This window comes from Trachemys scripta, chromosome 3 (genome assembly GCF_013100865.1).
Source record: "Trachemys scripta elegans isolate TJP31775 chromosome 3, CAS_Tse_1.0, whole genome shotgun sequence".
Lineage (NCBI taxonomy): Eukaryota > Metazoa > Chordata > Testudines > Emydidae > Trachemys > Trachemys scripta.
In genome coordinates this window covers 40,465,463-40,483,865 of record NC_048300.1, presented here as the reverse complement: position 1 = coordinate 40,483,865, position 18,403 = coordinate 40,465,463, and positions in this window count along the sequence as shown.

Here is an 18,403-nt window from a genome sequence, read left to right as displayed (position 1 = left end):
CAGGGGCGGCAGTTGCGCTCTCTGAGGTTTTTTTTTTTTTTTTCTTTTTGCTTGGAGCAGCAAAAAACCTAGAGCTGGCCCTCGGGGCGGGGTGGGAGGGCACATGAGGGAGAGAAGAATAGCGTAGCATGTACTCCAGATAGCATGGAGTCCATATCCAGCAGGCAAAAAATGCATTGTCTGGGCTTACTTTTCAAAGAATACATTTCAAAGGTTTACTGGACTATAAAAAGAAAGGGGAGAAAAACCCATAGGTATCCTTTATTGGGCAGATACAAGAGGCCAGGGATCTTGTACATCTGAGAAAAGTGGCTCATTCAACAAAGGGAGTTGTAGCCAATGATTTTAGTTTATTCTTTATTTATTTTGTGATGTTATAATTAACTAACATGTCATGTCATATATAATCACTGTATGCTAAATAGAATTAAATTGTAGGATTATAGAAGTATAAGATTGATCAGTATGTAGTGGGAATAATCATGTATTAGTTATCTAAATAAGTAGAGTTGAAATGCAAGACCTACAGGCTGAGGCCTGTAAGATTTTAGCTTAGCCATACTCGGCCTTGGAGATAAGGAATGCTGACATAAGTAAGTGACCGAAGAATAACCCTATGCCCTAAGATTATGGGAAAAGAGGTACCAAGTAGTAATATTGTGAAAAATTAGCCAGAAGATTAATTTTAAATCATAAAAATGCTGTAAAGGCACATCTGTTTCCAACATGTGTCTTAACCACAGGATACAGGTTGTGCGTCAATGCTTATGAGAATAAAGAGAACTTACACAACCTATAGAAATCAGGGTCCCTTAAGTTTCTAGGGGACATCAGACCAATAAGGAAAAAGATGGTTGACACTTTTATGAACATGCACAGAATGTAGCTATAGACAGAATCACAATATAAAACGAAAGTGCCCAGAGTGGGAAAATTGCAGAAACTCTGCAGGAACCTCTGCTGTTGATCAATCCACGAGAGACGCATCAGACCCTAACGCTATTGTTAAGGATGTGAATATAACTATATTTGTAACTTATACATAGGTCTGTTTAAAATTTCTATATGCTTGAGTAATCATAACATTAATTGTAACTTTAATAAAACTTGTAAAATAGACTAGACCTTCTACTTGTTAAGGTATGTGTGGTCACTACCCTTGGTCTTTATGTGTTCCTAGAGACTCTAAATCTGAAGCAAGTAGCAGAGGTAACTTTCACTCTGTTAGGCTTGAAACTGTAGCCACCAGAGCTGAACCCACAATGGTGTAATACCACATTACAAAATTCTCTTTAAATAAAATAAAACAGAGTTGAAGGCTCTAGGAACTGAAAATAAGTGAGAAACCTGCTTAAGCGATAATTATAACTTGCCAAAGTTCAGTTTTAGTCTTAGAAGCGTATTTTTACTTTTGTTTGTTCGTACCCATTTCTATCTTTCAGCCTTGTACTTGGTATCACTTAAACCTATGACTTTATGTTTAATAAACTTGTTTTCCTATAAACTCATTCAGTACTGTGATTGAAATAAGAGCATGTCAAACACCTGTTGATGAGCTGCAGCGTATGGACTCTTTAAAGGAGCAACACACTTAATGATGTCCGAGAGTGTTCCAGGAGAGGACACTACAGAGGGAGACAGTTTGGGGAAAATTTGGGTGTTGGGGGGTCACGCTGCAAAAAGTAACTGGGTGGTGGAAGCCAGGGTTGATCTGCATGCAGATTGTTGGCGTCAGGCCTGGGAGCCACAGCAGCATAGTATTGAAGGCAACGAGAGTTACCGGACAGGCGATGACACGACCCTTTACTGGTCTGGGCTGAATCCCAGTGTTCCACCAGCTTTTTTGTATTTTTGTAGTGTTAGGGTGTGGAAGTGTGGTTATGTGCATGTATGTATGAGCACCCATATAGTCCACATGTGGAAGGCACCACAAAGAATATAAACAGGCATAAAGAGGTATATCCCCAGATATAAACAGCCCTAAATATTGCCTCACTGAATTATTCATTAGACAAAGTTGTGTGTTCTGTTAAAGTCCTGAGAGAACTGAAATTGTCAGTTGTAATTTCTGGTAAATAAGAGTTGTCAAACTTTTGCTTATCAAGAGTGTTTTGTTAAAGTTTGTATTATAATATCTCTGTTGTGGGGGGAGGGAGGAAAGGGATAACCCCACAAAAGAACAGAATTCTAAGAAGGAGGCTTTATAATTGGCCGAGGTGTGGTTTTGACATTAGGAGCATGAGCCATGTAGGGACTTAGATGTTGCAATGTTAAGCATCATGCGCCTGATTTTTAGATGCCTAGAAAATCACAAGAACAACATTGCAATTCCCAAAGCCTGATCTAGGTGCCTGGGCTCCCTATATAACAAATGGGGAGAGGCAGGAGCCTTAGAATGCAATCCACAAAACCTAGCATGCTAGGTGGGGAGCCACGTAAGCTAGCAAATGGAAGATGCTGACCGGAGGGGTGTGTGCTATGCCTTGCCCCTCTGACAGAGATAGGCACCTAAGTCCAGGCTACAGGGAGGCATCTCACTCTGCTGACTGATCCACAAATAGCCAGGTGACTTAGGCACCTAAGGCATTTCTTGTGGGAATAAGTTAGTCACCTGCCTCATGCCACACAAAACAGTTGGCAGAGGAGGAAGTGATGGTGGTAGTTGTGATGCCCACCTTATAATGTTTAGCCTAGTGCAGTGTTTCCCAAACTGGGGTTCATGAACCCCTGGGGGTTCACAAAATGTTACAGGGGGCTCTTGGGGAAAAAATTCCCTAATGGTGGACAGAGCTGTCCCTAGGGACCCCGGACAGCATGGGACACTGAGGAAACTTAACCTTCAAGACTCCTTGTAAGAAATGGAAAGGGAGGTGGATATTTTTTGCTGTTTTTAAAATTAAATAGGCAGCTAGTATTGTTTTTAAAATTATTATGAAGAACAAGTTTAAGCTTTGTTGTAATGTGCGTTGTTTGTCTGGACTGCTCAAGACCTGAATGCTTGTGTAGGAGGAACTCTTTGAGTTGGCTTCTTAAATACCTTCATGCTGTTTCACATCTGATACTCCTTGATGAAACATAGGAGCCTAGTCTTATAACAGGCTTATTCAAAGTGATACAAGCTACAAAAGTGAGATCTTGGAAGAGTGTTGCCATTTTCATAATGCAATAAAAATACTGTAATGATAAATAATAACTAATAATACATAGTGTGTAATAAACATGTCACAAAACAAATTTTATATTTCCAAGATCACTGCTTTTATAATTTATACTCAGGGTAAAGGAGAAAATCCCTGGAAATATTCATTTTTAAGAGTGGGTTCACGAGACTTGACATTTTAGTGAAAGGGGTTCACAGGTTGTTAAAGTTTGGGAACCACTGGCCTAGTGATTAGTGCACTCACTTTCATTTAGACATAGAAATGTTTATTTTTAAGAATTTTTTTCAATTTAAATTTTCACAGCTGCACAAAATTATGGATTTCAAAACTTTTTTTTCTATTTGGGTATATTTAAATTTTCACAGTTGTGGAAAATTATAGCAGGGTGCCAGACAGGAGGATCAGAAAATAATTATTCAATAACAGCAGATAGTGAGATTCGAAAGCTAAAGCTTTATAACTGTTCAAACCCAAACTGTCAATATCACATGCCAAAATGTACCAAGTAAATGTCCTTAAAACAAACTCTAAGGTCTCAAGCAGCATTTTTCTTACTTTGCCTATCTGTAAATTTCTATTCTCATCAGTGGAAATACTTTTTCATCTGTCTGGGTCTATGGTGAAATCGACATTTACTGATAAAAATCTAATCTTTCCAAGCCTATATTTACTTGATGTTGACATATAACAAAAGGCATCTTCTTGTGTCTTTCTGGAACACATAATTATGTTTTCTGTATAGTTATCAGTTTGAAATCCATATGGAATATGATAGAAGCATGGAGCAGAACGTTGAGATAACCATACAAATCACAATAGTGCAATAATTGCTGTTTAGGAGGTTCTCACTCAAGCATTGCAATTGCACAGTCAACCGCACCATATGCGATACTCACCGAACCAGAACAAGCTAAACATAGCTAAACCCAATGGTTTAAAAGCCCTCTAAATCATCTGTAGCATATTTTCTAAATGACCACTGGACATGGCTCATGATTTCTGAAGAGCCATATTTTCTATGCCGTTCCCAAAGGGAAAAAAAAAGAAGACAGAAGAATTTCTAAATTCTAGCTGCCAATTAAAGGGAGAGAGTAGGAGAGAAAGGAATGTTAGAATTACTGCAGTAACAGCCACATATGTTAAACTTTCCACTGCATCCTTCATTTCCACAGATGACAACTACAAATCTGTTGAGCTTTATTATGGTAAAATTACCGTCAGCTAATCCTGTGTTTAATTTGACCATTCTGGGCATTTGAATGGTTGGATTTGACGTATACCGGACTGTAAAGAGTTGGAAATCCTAATGTACATCAGTTGTGGTTGTCTGTGCATAAATGTTGTTGACTTCAGTGGGACGAGGATCTCGCCACGTGTGACTAAACTGATGGTAAGTAGCCACAGTTTGAAAGCTTGGACTCAAAATTATAGCAGATGATATTAACATGCTGGTAATCGGATTAAACGTCATTGACAAATGCCTTAGCCACTTAAAAAGTAAAAACAAAAACATCCAACTGGTGTCTGGGGCGGGATCTAATGGGAAATTGTATTGATTAATCCAAATTCTTATTTAGACTATTACGGATTATAGAGCCAGGTAAAACTGTTAGTAAATCAACAGTTGCACTAATATTATGGGTGCACCCAGAATATTTTTGACAGGGTGGACTGGTATTAGCTTTCGAAAGAAAGCAATCCCAAACTTTTCAATCTCTTTTCATATGTTTTTTTCCAGGGCTTTGCTCATTCTCTTCACTCTTCTCTGAACACATTCTTTTTGAACTGTGATGATCAGAACTGCACCCAATGTTTTACATGAAGCCCTACCAATAACTTATATAAAGGCATTATAATATTTTCCATACTGTTCTGTATCCTGTTCCTTGTGCATTCTAACACATTTGCTTTTTTGACCACAGCTACAAATTAAGAGCAGGTCTTCACTGAGCTATCCACAGTGACACCCAAGTCTCTTTCCTGAGCTGTCAGAGTTAATTCAGAATGCGGTAAGGTGTAGGAGTAGTTTAAATTTCCCCCTCCAATGTGCATTGCTTTGCATTTATAGAACATTCAATTTAATTTGCTGTCATACTACCTATGCATGTAGCTTATTTAGATTCCTCTGAAATTCCTCACTATCCTTTCTGGACTAAACAGCTTTGCCATCTGCAAATTTTGCTACCTCATTGCTACTCCCTCCCCTTTCCAGATCATTAATAAATATATTAAACATGAGATCTGCACTGAAATTTGAGGCATCGCAGTTAACCTTGTTATCAGGGCCGGCTCTAACTTTTTTGCTGCCCCAAGCAGCAAAAAAAAGCGCCGCCCCGCCAAGCCCACCCACCCCACCCCCCGCGCTGAGCGCTGCGCCGCCGGAACCCCTCCCTGAGCGCCGCGCCCCACGCCGCCCCCCCTGCCGAGCGCCACACGCCGCGCCACCGGAACGCTCCCTGCCAAGCGCCGCGCTGCCAGACCGCCCCCCCACTGCTGAATGCCATGCCGTGCTGCCCCCCGCCACCTCCAGATTGGCCGCCCCTTACCAGGTGCCGCCCCAAGCATGTGCTTGGTTGCCTAGTGCCTGGAGCCGGCCCTGCTTGTTATTACTAAAACTTACCATTTAGTCCTAACTTTGGTTCCTCTCTCTTAGCCAATTTTCAGTGTATCACACTACTTTGCATCTCATCCTATGACAGCAGAGTTTCTTTAGTAACCTCTTGTGAGTGATCTTTTCAAAGGCCTTTTGAAAGTCTAAATAAATTATACAGACAAGGTGGGTGAGGCAGTATCATGTATTGGACCAACTTCACCTATAGAAGAGCTCTGTGTAGGTCGAAAACTTGTCTCTTGGTCCAATAAAAGATATCACCTCACCCACCTTGTCTCTCTAATATCCTGGGACCCATAGGGCTAAAACAACACTAAATAAACTATGTCAACCAGTTTCATTTATCCACTGCTTTACTGGTATGTTCAACATGATTTACTACATCTGGCTGACATAATTAATAGCTATAGTAGCTATTTAAAACTGTGACTTAGTTCCTTTCTTGATTAAAAATATCTTTCGTCCGTTCAGCTAAAGTCAAATGTTCTTGGTTTCTTTGCTAACCTATTAATTAAATGAAGATAATGTCTTTCTATATCCGACACCTAGTACAAGTAAATAACATGGAGAGAACTGCCTAGTACGTTGTAATATTATGGTACAGCAACAGGCTTTCAATTTTAGCCCATGGGTCTGGTGTCATGTGGATGTAAATGTAGAGTAACTACTGAAGTTACAGAATTCTGACAGGTTTCAGAGTAGCAGCCGTACTAGTCTGTATCTGCAAAAAGAACAGGAGTACTTGTGGCTCCTTAGAGACTAAAATTTATTCAAGCATAAGCTTTTGTGGGCTACAATATTCAGTTTTAACAGACAGTGGAGTTATTCCATATTTATACCAGTGTAACTGACAATAATTTGGCCAAAGCTTAGTATCCATGTACAGTAGATAAGACTTTGGTGTGTTTTTACATCTAAAAGACTAGGGGCCAACCTTTACTCTCTGTTACCGTGTCCTGGTTATGCCTTCAATTGTTCCCAGATTAATGTCCTGTTTCTGTCCCATGTGTTCTGTCCCGCTCTTTAGCTCATTCCCTCACACTTGCTCTACTGAAGATTTCTGGATCCCTTTTACGTGAATCAAATCTTCACTATTTTCCCGTGGTCCACGGGGGATGAAATCATGTGTCTGAAATACATCTGGGAGTTTGAATGAAGTCCAGAAACTGGCGGTGTGGGGCAGGTAAGGGAGATGCCAGTGGAGATTAGTGCTTGCAGGCAGTCATAACAGGCGGATCAGAAGCAGTGGGGAGGCACCAACCCATGCAGATGCTAACACAGCATCCTGTTGATTCCATCATGAAGTTTGACCCAATCTCGGGTGCTGATAGCTGCAAACTTTTCCTGTAGCCGAAACTCCAGATACGTGGGCACATTTTGGGGAAGGGCATATTTTTCAGGGCCACCTCACTAGCTGACCTGCCCACTCCACTCACAGATATGCTGTTCACTCACCATATGCTTGAATACTTCTGTGCCATACATGGCTGGCTTCCCATCAGCAGCTTGGAATAAAACCTCTCTTTGCCACTCGGGAACCACAAGAACTGTTACGCCCTCCAAAATGTGGAATGCCTGCAATGATAGAGGCATATGCAGAACACCATCGCAACCACCCTCCCCCAAAGCCCAAATTGGTCTGCGTTTTTTAGAAAAAAGCAGTTGTGATTTGTAACTTACCATTCTGTGTGCATGTCGCTCACTGCAATTAACCCAGCTGTGTCCAGGGAGCTTCTGTGATCCGAAGCTTCCCTTTAACAATCTACTGAAATACTGTTGTACAAAGTAACATCTTATGTCCTTGAAATTCCAAAAGGGGTTCTTCAGTGCTCATGCACTGAGACAAACAACCTTCTGCGTGTTGTCCTCTTCCAAGCCCACTGACCTCTACAGACCACAGTACCGCGACTGATAACCGACACTGCAGTAGAAGCCTGGGTCACCGTACCATCATGGACCAGTCCAAATGGAAGTGTTTCCATGATGAATTTATGGTTGACATTCTGGACAGGGCCAACAAGCCGGTCCAATACCAAAGAGAGGGGCAATTACAGCAAATGGAAAGGCTCAGGCTGGCTGCACAGCTTGAGGACCTGGTAGCCAAGCATGTCTGATGGAACGCTTTAATTTGCAGCAGGGTTATTCAGAAAGCTTGAGGACAGGATTTCAGTGCAGAAGCAGATGCATAGCAGTTCCCGGAAGAGGAATGGCCATTTAGGGAGGAAAACAGAACTGTCTGAACAGCTGCTTTTGTATCCAAACACCACTTGTCAATACAGAATCTAAATCCAATTCTCCCCATCCTGGCCTATGTCATAAGTGGTCATGTCACCCATAAGTACAATGCATGGCAATCCAACCCCCGCCTCCCAACCGAATGTACTGTAAGCATTGCATAAGCACATTCATAAAAGGTACTAGTCTCCCTCTTCCATGTAAATCCATGATGTAGGAGCACCCTAATTTCTGTTGCCTGGGTGCATCCAGCTGCAGCTGCGATAGGTTCACTTTCTGGCTGAGAGTACTGGTTCAGCAATCCATTACTGTCATGGGTCCACTGAGGGGGGGAAATGGCTCACCTTTGGCTTCACAAAGATTGTGAACAGCACAGCAAGCCACAGCACTGATAACACTGTAATCCAAATGGGTCTATAGACAACACCAGTGGATTTCAAGCTGCCAAACGCACATTCAACCACCATTCTACACCCTCTGAGAATGTAATTAAACCTTCCTTTGCCAGGTCCTCTGACATCAGGGTATGGTTTTATAATCCCAGGCAAAAGAGGGTAAAGCTGGGCCCCCCAAAATAACAGTCAGGACAGTAACTCCATTTATGACATTGTTATTTGGTGGGAATAGTGCCCCAATTGGCAGAAAACCCTGGCAGCATGAAACTTTCCAGTGCAGCCCCCCTGGACATTCATAAATCAGCCTCCGTGGCCCACAAGGGCCTGCATAACAATGGAGCAGTACCCTTTGTGGTTTATGTACTCATGCTCTTTGAGGAGGAAATAACTATGGGTGCATGAGCTCCATCAATGGCCCCCACACAGTTTGGAAACCCCATTCTCTCAGAGCCAGCAATTCCTTCAGGAGTATCTTTTATACCCCACAGCTGGGATAAACCACACGCCTGATTGCCTCAGTAACCTCAACCACCACTTTACCCACAGTCAACTTTTCAATGCCAAACTGGTTGGCAACAAACCCATAGAAGTCTGGCACAGCCAGCTTCCAAACAGCTATAGCAACCCACTTCTGGACCAGCATGGCCACCCTCATGTGTGTATCTCTACACTGGAGGGTTGGGGCAAGCTGCTCACCAAGCTTCAGAAATGTAGCTTTCCTCCTGTGAAAGTTCTGGACCCACTGCTGGTCCTCTCAGGTCTGCAGGAGGATGTGGTTGCACCAGCCTGTGCCTATGGCCCTGCTCCGGAAGCATCGGTCTACGCATGGGGCATCAGCATCTATATCAAGTGGCATGAGCAGCATCAGCCAGTTCAAGTCTGCCCTGTCTGTGTCCTCCTCGTCCTCCGTCATTAGCTCTCTCAGGTGTCTTTGGTGAGTCAGAAACCACTGCCGGACCGCGGACACTCGGCCCATTTCTTGAAACAGGATTGAAAGCACAACCAAGAGAAGTTCTTCAAAAGGCAGCTGCTCCATGTTGTTGTCTCTGGTTGCTGGGAACATGCAGAACAAAATGACAGCTTGGCGGCATGCTTTAATGGGGTGATCAAACTTGCCATGATGTGTGTGTGGGGTGGGGAGACGGAGAGTCAAGTTTTCTCATACTACACAAATAAAGGGCTAGAGCAGCCCCATTTTGGGAGGGTGCTAGCAAGTATGGGGATACAGTTGGTTGTTCTGAAACCTGTTTAGAGCAGTGTGGCTGCTGAAGCCCAGGTTCAAAAATCCTCATCCTAGGGTTAGCAAACAGTGCAGATGCTCAAGCCCTGGGTTCTCAAACCCAAGGTTTGCTAACTAAAGTTCCACTAACTCTGGACTTACATGACAGTGTACACATACCCTAAAAGGCTTGGGCTGGTTTTAAGCCGCGCTTGTGCCCTCTCAGTCCTGGGCTGTTCCAGGGACTAACTAGGGGCTGAAGAAACTCTGCAGACAGTCCTGGGAGCCTGCCTGAGTTACAGTAGCCGCTTTGGCCTCCCCATAGATCACAGTGCTGCCTGGAATCTCCACAGTGCTGTAACCTGAGACCCCAACCCAACACACCCTTCCATTGCAACCCACTACTCCCACTCCACCATGGCCTATGAGTAGGCTCTCTAAACAAAGCCCTATGGCTGTCTCCACAATACCTGTGCTGGAGGAAGTCTTGTCTAGACAGATATGAAGCTTAGTGTCCCTTTACACCACTCCAGTCCTTTAACCCCGCATAAAGGCGGCTGGAGTGGAGGTGAGGATCACACCCATAGTGGGGGGAAGCTTTCACTGCGGCAGACTGCACTGTACGCTCTGTCTCTAAGGTTGGCTTGCAAATGTTTATGCACCTTTTTAATTGTCTCAGCCCTCATCTTTTCACTTTAAGAGATGCTTTTCAAAATGGAGGCATTGAAGCTTTCTGAATAACCCTGCTGCAAATTAAAGCATTCCATCAGACATGCTTGTCTACCAGGTCCAAACAAAACAACCCTAGGTTTGAGACCACAACAGCATAACAAATGTAAGGCTTAGAAATCCTGACAATGCATTTCACTAAGTGTAAAATAATTGTTACTTGCACTGTTATTAACAAGGAGGCTTTAGTTTTATCTCACATGGCTTGCTCTAAATCTCCTAATCAGCATTACAAAATTTTAGTAGTCTGTCCTCAGGAATCAGTTTCCCCATCTCTGTGCAAGGGCCGTGCCTATATCAGCCCCCACATCTATTCAGTCTCCATCATAAGCCCGGCCTCTCGTCCGACACAAAACTTCTTCACAAACAAATGCATGGTTGTTGTTTTTTTGTTTGACCTTAACAGGAGCAACAGTAAAGCATAATGAACCTATTGTCCTGATTAAGTTTTACTAGTGAAATAGGATCCATGACTATACTGCTCATTGATTGGAGGAACAATATTCCTATATAAAGAAAGATAGATATATTTAAACATAATTTCTCCTGGTTATCACAATTTTTAGGACTCACTTAGGTGACAGGAGACCCTGAAAAGGAATGAATAGTTAACATCTTATCAGTGTTTATTTCTATCCTTGAGTTAGAATTCCCCAAAGCTAGCCACTAATGCAAACCATCAGCACTACTGCATTAACAGCTGGCGTCAGGAAATCCCAATGCCTGGTGCCAGACAATTAACTCTCTCATGTTGTGTCAGGATTCTTTTTCATTAAGAATAAAAAAAACCCTGCAGAATTCATTTTCACTACTCAGAGCAGCTCCTGGAGCCAAGAGAATTTTCAAAAACAGTACCAAAGCCATGGATCTGAGTGACTGTGTCTCTGGAACCAATGAACACAGATCTTTGTCTCCTCAAGACAAGAGAGGTCAAAACAGCTGTGTGTTTGTCAGACAGCTTGACTGGAGAATGCTTTTCCATGCTAAGATGATGTGTAATCAAATCTTTAAATCATTCTGAAAACTAAAATATCACACTCAGTGGCATACATTCGTATTCTATATGATATCAGCACTCTAATGTATTTCAATTCATTTACTAATGTGTATATACAAGACAGAAAACCTAGATGTGCACATGTAGCCAGATTCTGAACTGAGTCATAGCAGAGTTACAGTAAGTAGCTGAGATCAGAAATTGGACCATGGATTCCTATTTACTTTGGGTTTCAGAAGTCGCCTCTCCCTGACTTGTGTAGCAGGTTGCATGACATTATAGATGTTTAAGTTGCTTATTGTAGTCTGAACAATTCCCATATTGAATGTTGGCATTAATGTACGTGCAACCACGTTGGGCCAAATTCTCTCCTCAGCTTCACTCATACAACAGTAACTCAGTGTATTTGGGGCTACTACTGAACACTCACGTACCTGTAAACCCACTGAAAAATCGCTGACATCTCCATTCACAAGCCACCAATGTGACATTGAAAATCAATGGGATTGCACAGGAGTAGCTGAGTGCAGAATGTGCCCCTCCATTCAAGCACATACATTGGTACTGAAACAATGCTCGGGAACAGACATGATGCAGATTGCACTGGGTGGAGTGCCGTCCAGTCTAGCTGATGTAAGCCTTTATGTACCAATGCTGCTCTATTCTGCATTAGCTCTAGACTAAGGGCATGTCTACACTACAAAATTAGGTTGATTTTGTAGAAGTCGATCTTTAGTAAGCGATTTTATACAGTCGATTGTGCATGTCCTCACTAAGCGAATTAGGTCGGTGGAGTGCGTCCTCAATACTGTGGCTAGCATCAACTCACAGAGTGGTGCACTATGGGTAGCTATCCCACAATCCTCGCTGCCCATTGGAATTCTGGGTTAAGCTTCCAATGCCTGATGGGGCAAAAACATTGTACCCAAAACCACCTGCGACATGTCGTCAGTCTCCCCTCCCTTCTTCTCTCCCTCCTTGAAAGCAACGGCAAACAATCATTTTGCGCCTTTTTTCCTGGGTTATCCATGCAGACGCCATAGCACGGCAAGCATGAAGCCCGCTCAGCTGCACACTGCTTTTGTGAGCATTGTAAACACCTCGCGCGTTATCCTGTAGTGTGTGCATACCCTAGCTAGGAGCCACCAGCAGGAGGACATGGACACAGATGTTCCTGAAAGCACGGGATGTGGCAATTGGGACAATGGGGCAGGTTGATACAGCGGAACGCCAATTCTGGGCCTGGCAAACAAGCACAGACTGGTGGGACTGCATAGTGTTGTAGCTATGGGATGATTCCCAGTGGCTGTGAAACTTTCGCATGCGTAAGGCCACTTTCATGGAACTTTGTGAGTTGCTTTCCCCCACCCTGAAGCACAGGAATACCAAGATGAGACCTGCCCTGACAGTTGAGAAGCAAGTGGCAATAGCCCTGTGGGAGCTTGCAACGCCTGACTGCTACTGGTCAGTTGGGAATCAATTCGGAGTGGGCAAATCTACCGTGGGGGCTGCTGTGATCCAAGCAGCCAGGGCAATCAATACCCTTGTGCTAAGAAGGGTAGTGATTCTGGGAAATGTGCAGGTCATAGTAGATGGCTTTGCTGCAATGGGATTCCCTAACTGTGGTGGGGCGATAGACAGAACACATATCCCTATCTTGGCACCGGATCACCTTGCCAAAGAGTACATAAATCACAAGGTGTAGTTCTCAATGGTGTTGCAAGCACTGGTGAATCACAAGGGCCATTTCACCAACACCAACGTGGGATGGTCGGGAAAGGTGCGTGACGCTCACATCTTTCGGAACTGCGGGCTGTTCGAAAAGCTGCAAGAAGGGACTTTCTTCCCAAACCAGAAATGTTGAAATGCCAATAGTTATCCTTGGGGACCCAGCCTACCCCTTGTTCCTATGGCTCATGAAGCCCTACACAGGCAGCCTCAACTATAGGCTGAGCAAGTGCAGAATGGCGGTAGAATGTGCCTTTGGATGTTTAAAAGGACGCTGGCGCAGTTTGCTGAGTAGGTTAGACCTCAGCGAAAGCAATATTCCCGTTGTTATTGCTGCTTGCTGTGTACTCCATAATATCTATGAGAGTAAGGGGGAAACGTTTATGGCGGGGTGGGAGGTTGAGGCTGATCGCCTGGCGGCCAATTTTGAACAGCCAAACACCAGGGCAGTTAGAAGAGCACACCAAGGCGTGCTCATGGAAAACAGTTTCATGACTGACCAGGCTACAGTGTGACAGTTGTGTGTGTTTGTCCTTGATGCAAATCTGCCCCTTTTGGTGAATGTACTTCCCTGTAAGCCAACCCCCCCGCCCCTCCCCCTTTGACCACAGCTGGCACAGGAAATCCATTCATTCTTTATTTATTTAATAAAAAAAAACCTTGAGATCACTGACAACGCTGACTAGTAAAAGGTAGCCCAGGTGTAGAAAGGTTTTGATAACAGGGTGGGGTGAGGGAGGAGGGAAGAACAAGGCCACATTGCTTATTGTAGCCACACTACAACTCAAAGCTGTTTGAATGACAGCCTTCTGTTGCTTCGTCCATCCCCTGGAGTTGAGTGGCAGGGTGCCCGAAGCCTCCCCCCATGTGCTCTTAGCCATCTGGGTGAGGAGGATATGGAACTTGGCGAGGAGGGCAGGCAGTTACACAATGGATGCAGCGGAGGTCTGTACTCTAGTTGCCTTTCCTGCAGCTCCACCAGATGCCTCATCATGTCCGTTTGCTCCCCCATTAGCCTCAGCATCCCCTCCTGCGTGTTCCGATCAAGTTCGCTGTATGCTTTCCTGGTCTCTGCCACTGAATGCCTCCAGGCATTCAGCTGTGCCCTATCAGTGCGGGAGGATGGCATGAGCTCTGAAAACATGTCATCGCGAGTGTGGGTTTTTTTGCCTTCCAATCTGTGATAACCTCAGGGATGGAGTTGATGCGGGGTGCATAGAAGCATTTGCAGCTGCAGGGGGGAAAAAAATGGAGAGTAGACTTTTAAGAAGATACATTTGTGAGAACAAAAGGGAGACTCTTTCACAGTGAATCAAGTAATTCACAGCAGACAGCACACGTGTTTTAGGCACAAGGTCGCATTTTACCGTTTATATTGAGCGCCTGCCAGTATGGTGACATCACACACGGCTGGGCAACAGAATTCAGTTTCCAGGCAGCCATGGTAAGCCAAAGGGTACGTGGGGTTGGCTTCTTCCACATTCATAACATGTGGGAATGGTTTCAAACTGCAGTGCCCTCCTTTCCCATAGCAACCAATGCTGGTTGGGTTTGCCGTTTAAAAGAAGGGGTTGCGATTTTAGGGTGGATGTGCAACACACCCCTCCCCCCCGCGTGGCTATTCTCCATGATGATCCCTTTTAGCCAAGCGCAAACAGCCCAGCATGCCCAGGATCACCTAATGTGTCAGGGATCACCAAACAGACGGGATTACTGTTCCCTTACAAAACTTCCCCTATTTCAACCAGGTGACCATGAATGATATCACTCTCCTGAGGCTGACACAGAAAGATAAAGACCAAATGTTGCATGAATGTGACCAAAACCCAGGACCTTTCACTGCCATGCTTTGTGCTGCAATGATTCCAGACCACTTGCTACTGGCTTGGCGTGGTAAAGTGTCCTAACTTGGAGGACGAAATAAGGCAGCCCTCCCCAGAAACCTTCTGCAAAGACTTTCAGAGTATCTCCAGGAGAGCTTCATGGAGATGTCCCTGGTGGATTACCGCTCCATCCCCAGACACATTAACAGACTTTTCCAGTAGCTGTACTGGCCACGAATGCATCCCAATTGTTCAGGGCAAATCAAACATAAAACACAATTGCTTTTAACCCCTGTAGTGTCGTTACAAATGTGCACTCACCAGAGGTGCCTTCTCCACCTTCAGGGTCCGGGAACAATAGGCCCTGGGAGGGTATTTACTCCAGGGTGAGGAAAAGGTCCTGGCTGCCAGGAAGACCGAATTCTCCACTTGCCTGCTGCGCATTCTCCTCCTCCTCCTCCTCATCCACAAAATCCTCATCTGTGTTGTGTGAGGCTGCCACCTTGCAGGTGTCCACGAACAGTGGTGAAGTACTGGTAGGGTCCCCCCCTAGAATGGCATGCAGCTGATCATAGAAGTGGCATGTCTAGGGCTCTGACCCGGAGCGACTTCTTTGCCTCCTTTGTCTTTTGGTAGGCTTGCCTGAGCTGCTTAATTGTCACATGGCCCTGCTGTGTGTCCCTGGTATAGCCTCTGTCCACCACGCCCGGTGCGATTTTGGCATACGTATTAGCATTTCTTCTGCTGGATCCGAGTTCTGCCTGCACAGAGTCTTCTCCCCATACTGCAGTCAGATCCAGTGTCTCCCATTCACTCCATGCTGGAGCTTGTTTGCGATTCTGGGACTGCATGGTCACCTGTGCTGCTGAGCTCGCCACGCTGACCAAACAGGAAATGAAATTCAAAAGTTCCCGGTGCTTTTCCTGTGTACCTGGCTAGTGCATCGGAGTTTAAAGTGCTGTCCAGAGCAGTCACACTGGAGGACTCTGGGATAGCTCCCGGAGGCCAATACCATCGAATTGCACAGCGCTGCGTTTACAATACCCCAAATTTGACCCACAAAGGTCAATTTTAGCACTACTCCTCCCCGTCGGGGAGCAGTCGATTTTAAGAGCCCTTTACATCGGTGGAACGGGATTGGTTGTGTAGATGCATTCATTATAAAATCGACCTAATGCGGCTAAATTCGACCTACCCTCGTAGTGTAGACCAGGCCTAAAGGTGGAATTTACAGATGTGCTCACTAGCATTGGGTTATTTCTGCTCCCACTGAAGTTAATAGAAGTTTTACTATCAACTTCAGAGGGAGCAGTTAGGTCAATGCTGAATGCTTTAGAAAAATCCCACCCATGTGCTTTGCAAGGCTAGTCCCAAATCAAGCTTTTAACAGCTGTCGGGTGTGAGTCAGCCTGTTTATCAATTACATTTTAAAAAATAAGAATAGATTAGAAGTTATAGTCAGCAAAACTCTCTCAGAAGATGCAGCATTTGTGTTCTTATTTGCAACAATTGGCAGACCTGAGTAGCCTTTCCAAAGAGTGTTTGCCTTTGAATAAAAAAAAAGACTTCTGGATAAACAAAAATTAGGGCCTGACTCTGCTCCTACTGAGGTCAATAGGATCTTTGCCATTGACTTTAATGGGAGTAAGAGCAGGCCCTTTTGTAGTTAAGATTCTAGCAAAATAACCGTTGTGTGCAGTTAGCAGAGGAGCTGTACTGTATCACTTTTTCTCCCTAAGTAGTTATCCTACTTTAGCTTCCTCAGAGGTCGGCTATTCTCTGTGATAAGTATATCCAGTGGAGAGGAAAAGCACTTAATCCTCATTTATCTGTCTGCTTTTATGACCCGACCAGGATACCAGGGCCGGCTCCAGGCACCAGCAAACCAAGCAGGTGCTTGAGGCAGCACATTTTCAGGGGCGGCATTCCGGCCACCCTTTTTTTTTTTTTTTTATTGCGCTTGGGGCGGCAAAAGCCTAGAGCTGGCCCGGGCAACAGCAGTGGGTCCTGCACAGGGGGCGCCCTGGGGCTGCTGTGGTTTGCGTCGGGGAGCAGCACCCGCACCTTATGGCCGGACGGGCTCCGAGCACAGGACACTCGGGCTGGGGGCTGCCCCTTGGGGCGCACAGAGCTGCTTGCAGGTGCCGCAGGGCAGCTGCCCCCCAGTGCCGCAGCTGGGGCTGGGCGAAGCAGCCCGAGCCACCCAGGGACTGCGGCAGGGCGGCCAGGAGCAGCAGCAGCGGGGCCATAGAGGGCAGGGCGCTGCCATGTGGGGCCCGTGTCCAGCTTAGGTGGTGCACTGGCTTTGCATATCACAATCTAAGGCACCTATCTCTTCCCTTCAGTGTAAATGGAGCCTAGGCACCCAGCTCAGGCTTTGTGGATTGCAGCATTATTCCTGTCATTTTCTAGGTGCCTAAAAGTCAGACTCCACAGTGCTCAGCATTGCAACTGGGCCTTAGTGCCTAACTAAAATAGAAAGCAAGCAGCTGTATAGACGTATGTTTCTACAGGGCAACACTGACATCTCAAGCATACTTACAATAGTAACAGATGATAACCTCAGATAAACATCTGACAATATTGTAATAATGATTATGATATGGGAACAGGTTGAAATTATGCCGTGTTACCACAATATGTACTTGTTTACAGGAGTTAAATTTTGCCTGTTTATATACACTGACCACTATTTCGAGAGACGATAACAAAAAGGTGGGGGAGGGATAGCTCAGTGGTTTGAGCATTGGCCTGCTAAACCCAGAGTTGTGAGCTCAATTCTTGAGGGGGCCATTTAGGGATCTGGGTCAAAAATCTATCTGGGGATGGGTCCTGCTTTGAGCAGGGGGTTGGACTAGATGACCTCCTGAGGTCCCTCCCAACCCTGATATTCTATGAAAACATTATATATTAGCCTGTAGCAACTCTGTTTAATTAAGGATCAGGGAAAGGAGAGAAATTCCTTAAACTTTATTACAGCATGGACCACACCTTAGATGGCTTGAGGACATTTCCCTTCCCACTTTGGATCTCACAAACCACCAGCCCTTCCATCCACAATCAGATAATATCCCTCTGGCAACTACAATTGCTTATATGGAAAAGTAACATTAGGAAAGTATTTGATATATTTTTGGCTTCTTTTAATGACAATTCCTGGAAACAAGGAGGAGAGGCTGCGCTGTATGACTCCTTAGCTCTCCATAGACAATGAGGGCTTTGGAGTAAGATCACTGACTTTAAGGTATTCAGAAACTCATAAAGGACATGTCTACACAGCAACGAAAAACCCGTAGCTGGTCCATGCCAGCTGTCTCTGGCTCATGGTCTTGGGCTGCAGGGCTGTTTCATTGCTGGGGAGACTTCCAGGCTCAGGCTGGAAGGCTCCCAGAGCTCAGGCTCCAGCCCAAGACCAAAGTCCACCCAGCAATGCAACAGTCCCGCAGCCTGAGTCAGCTGACATGGGCCAGCTGCAGGTATTTCTCTGCAGTGTAGACATACCCAA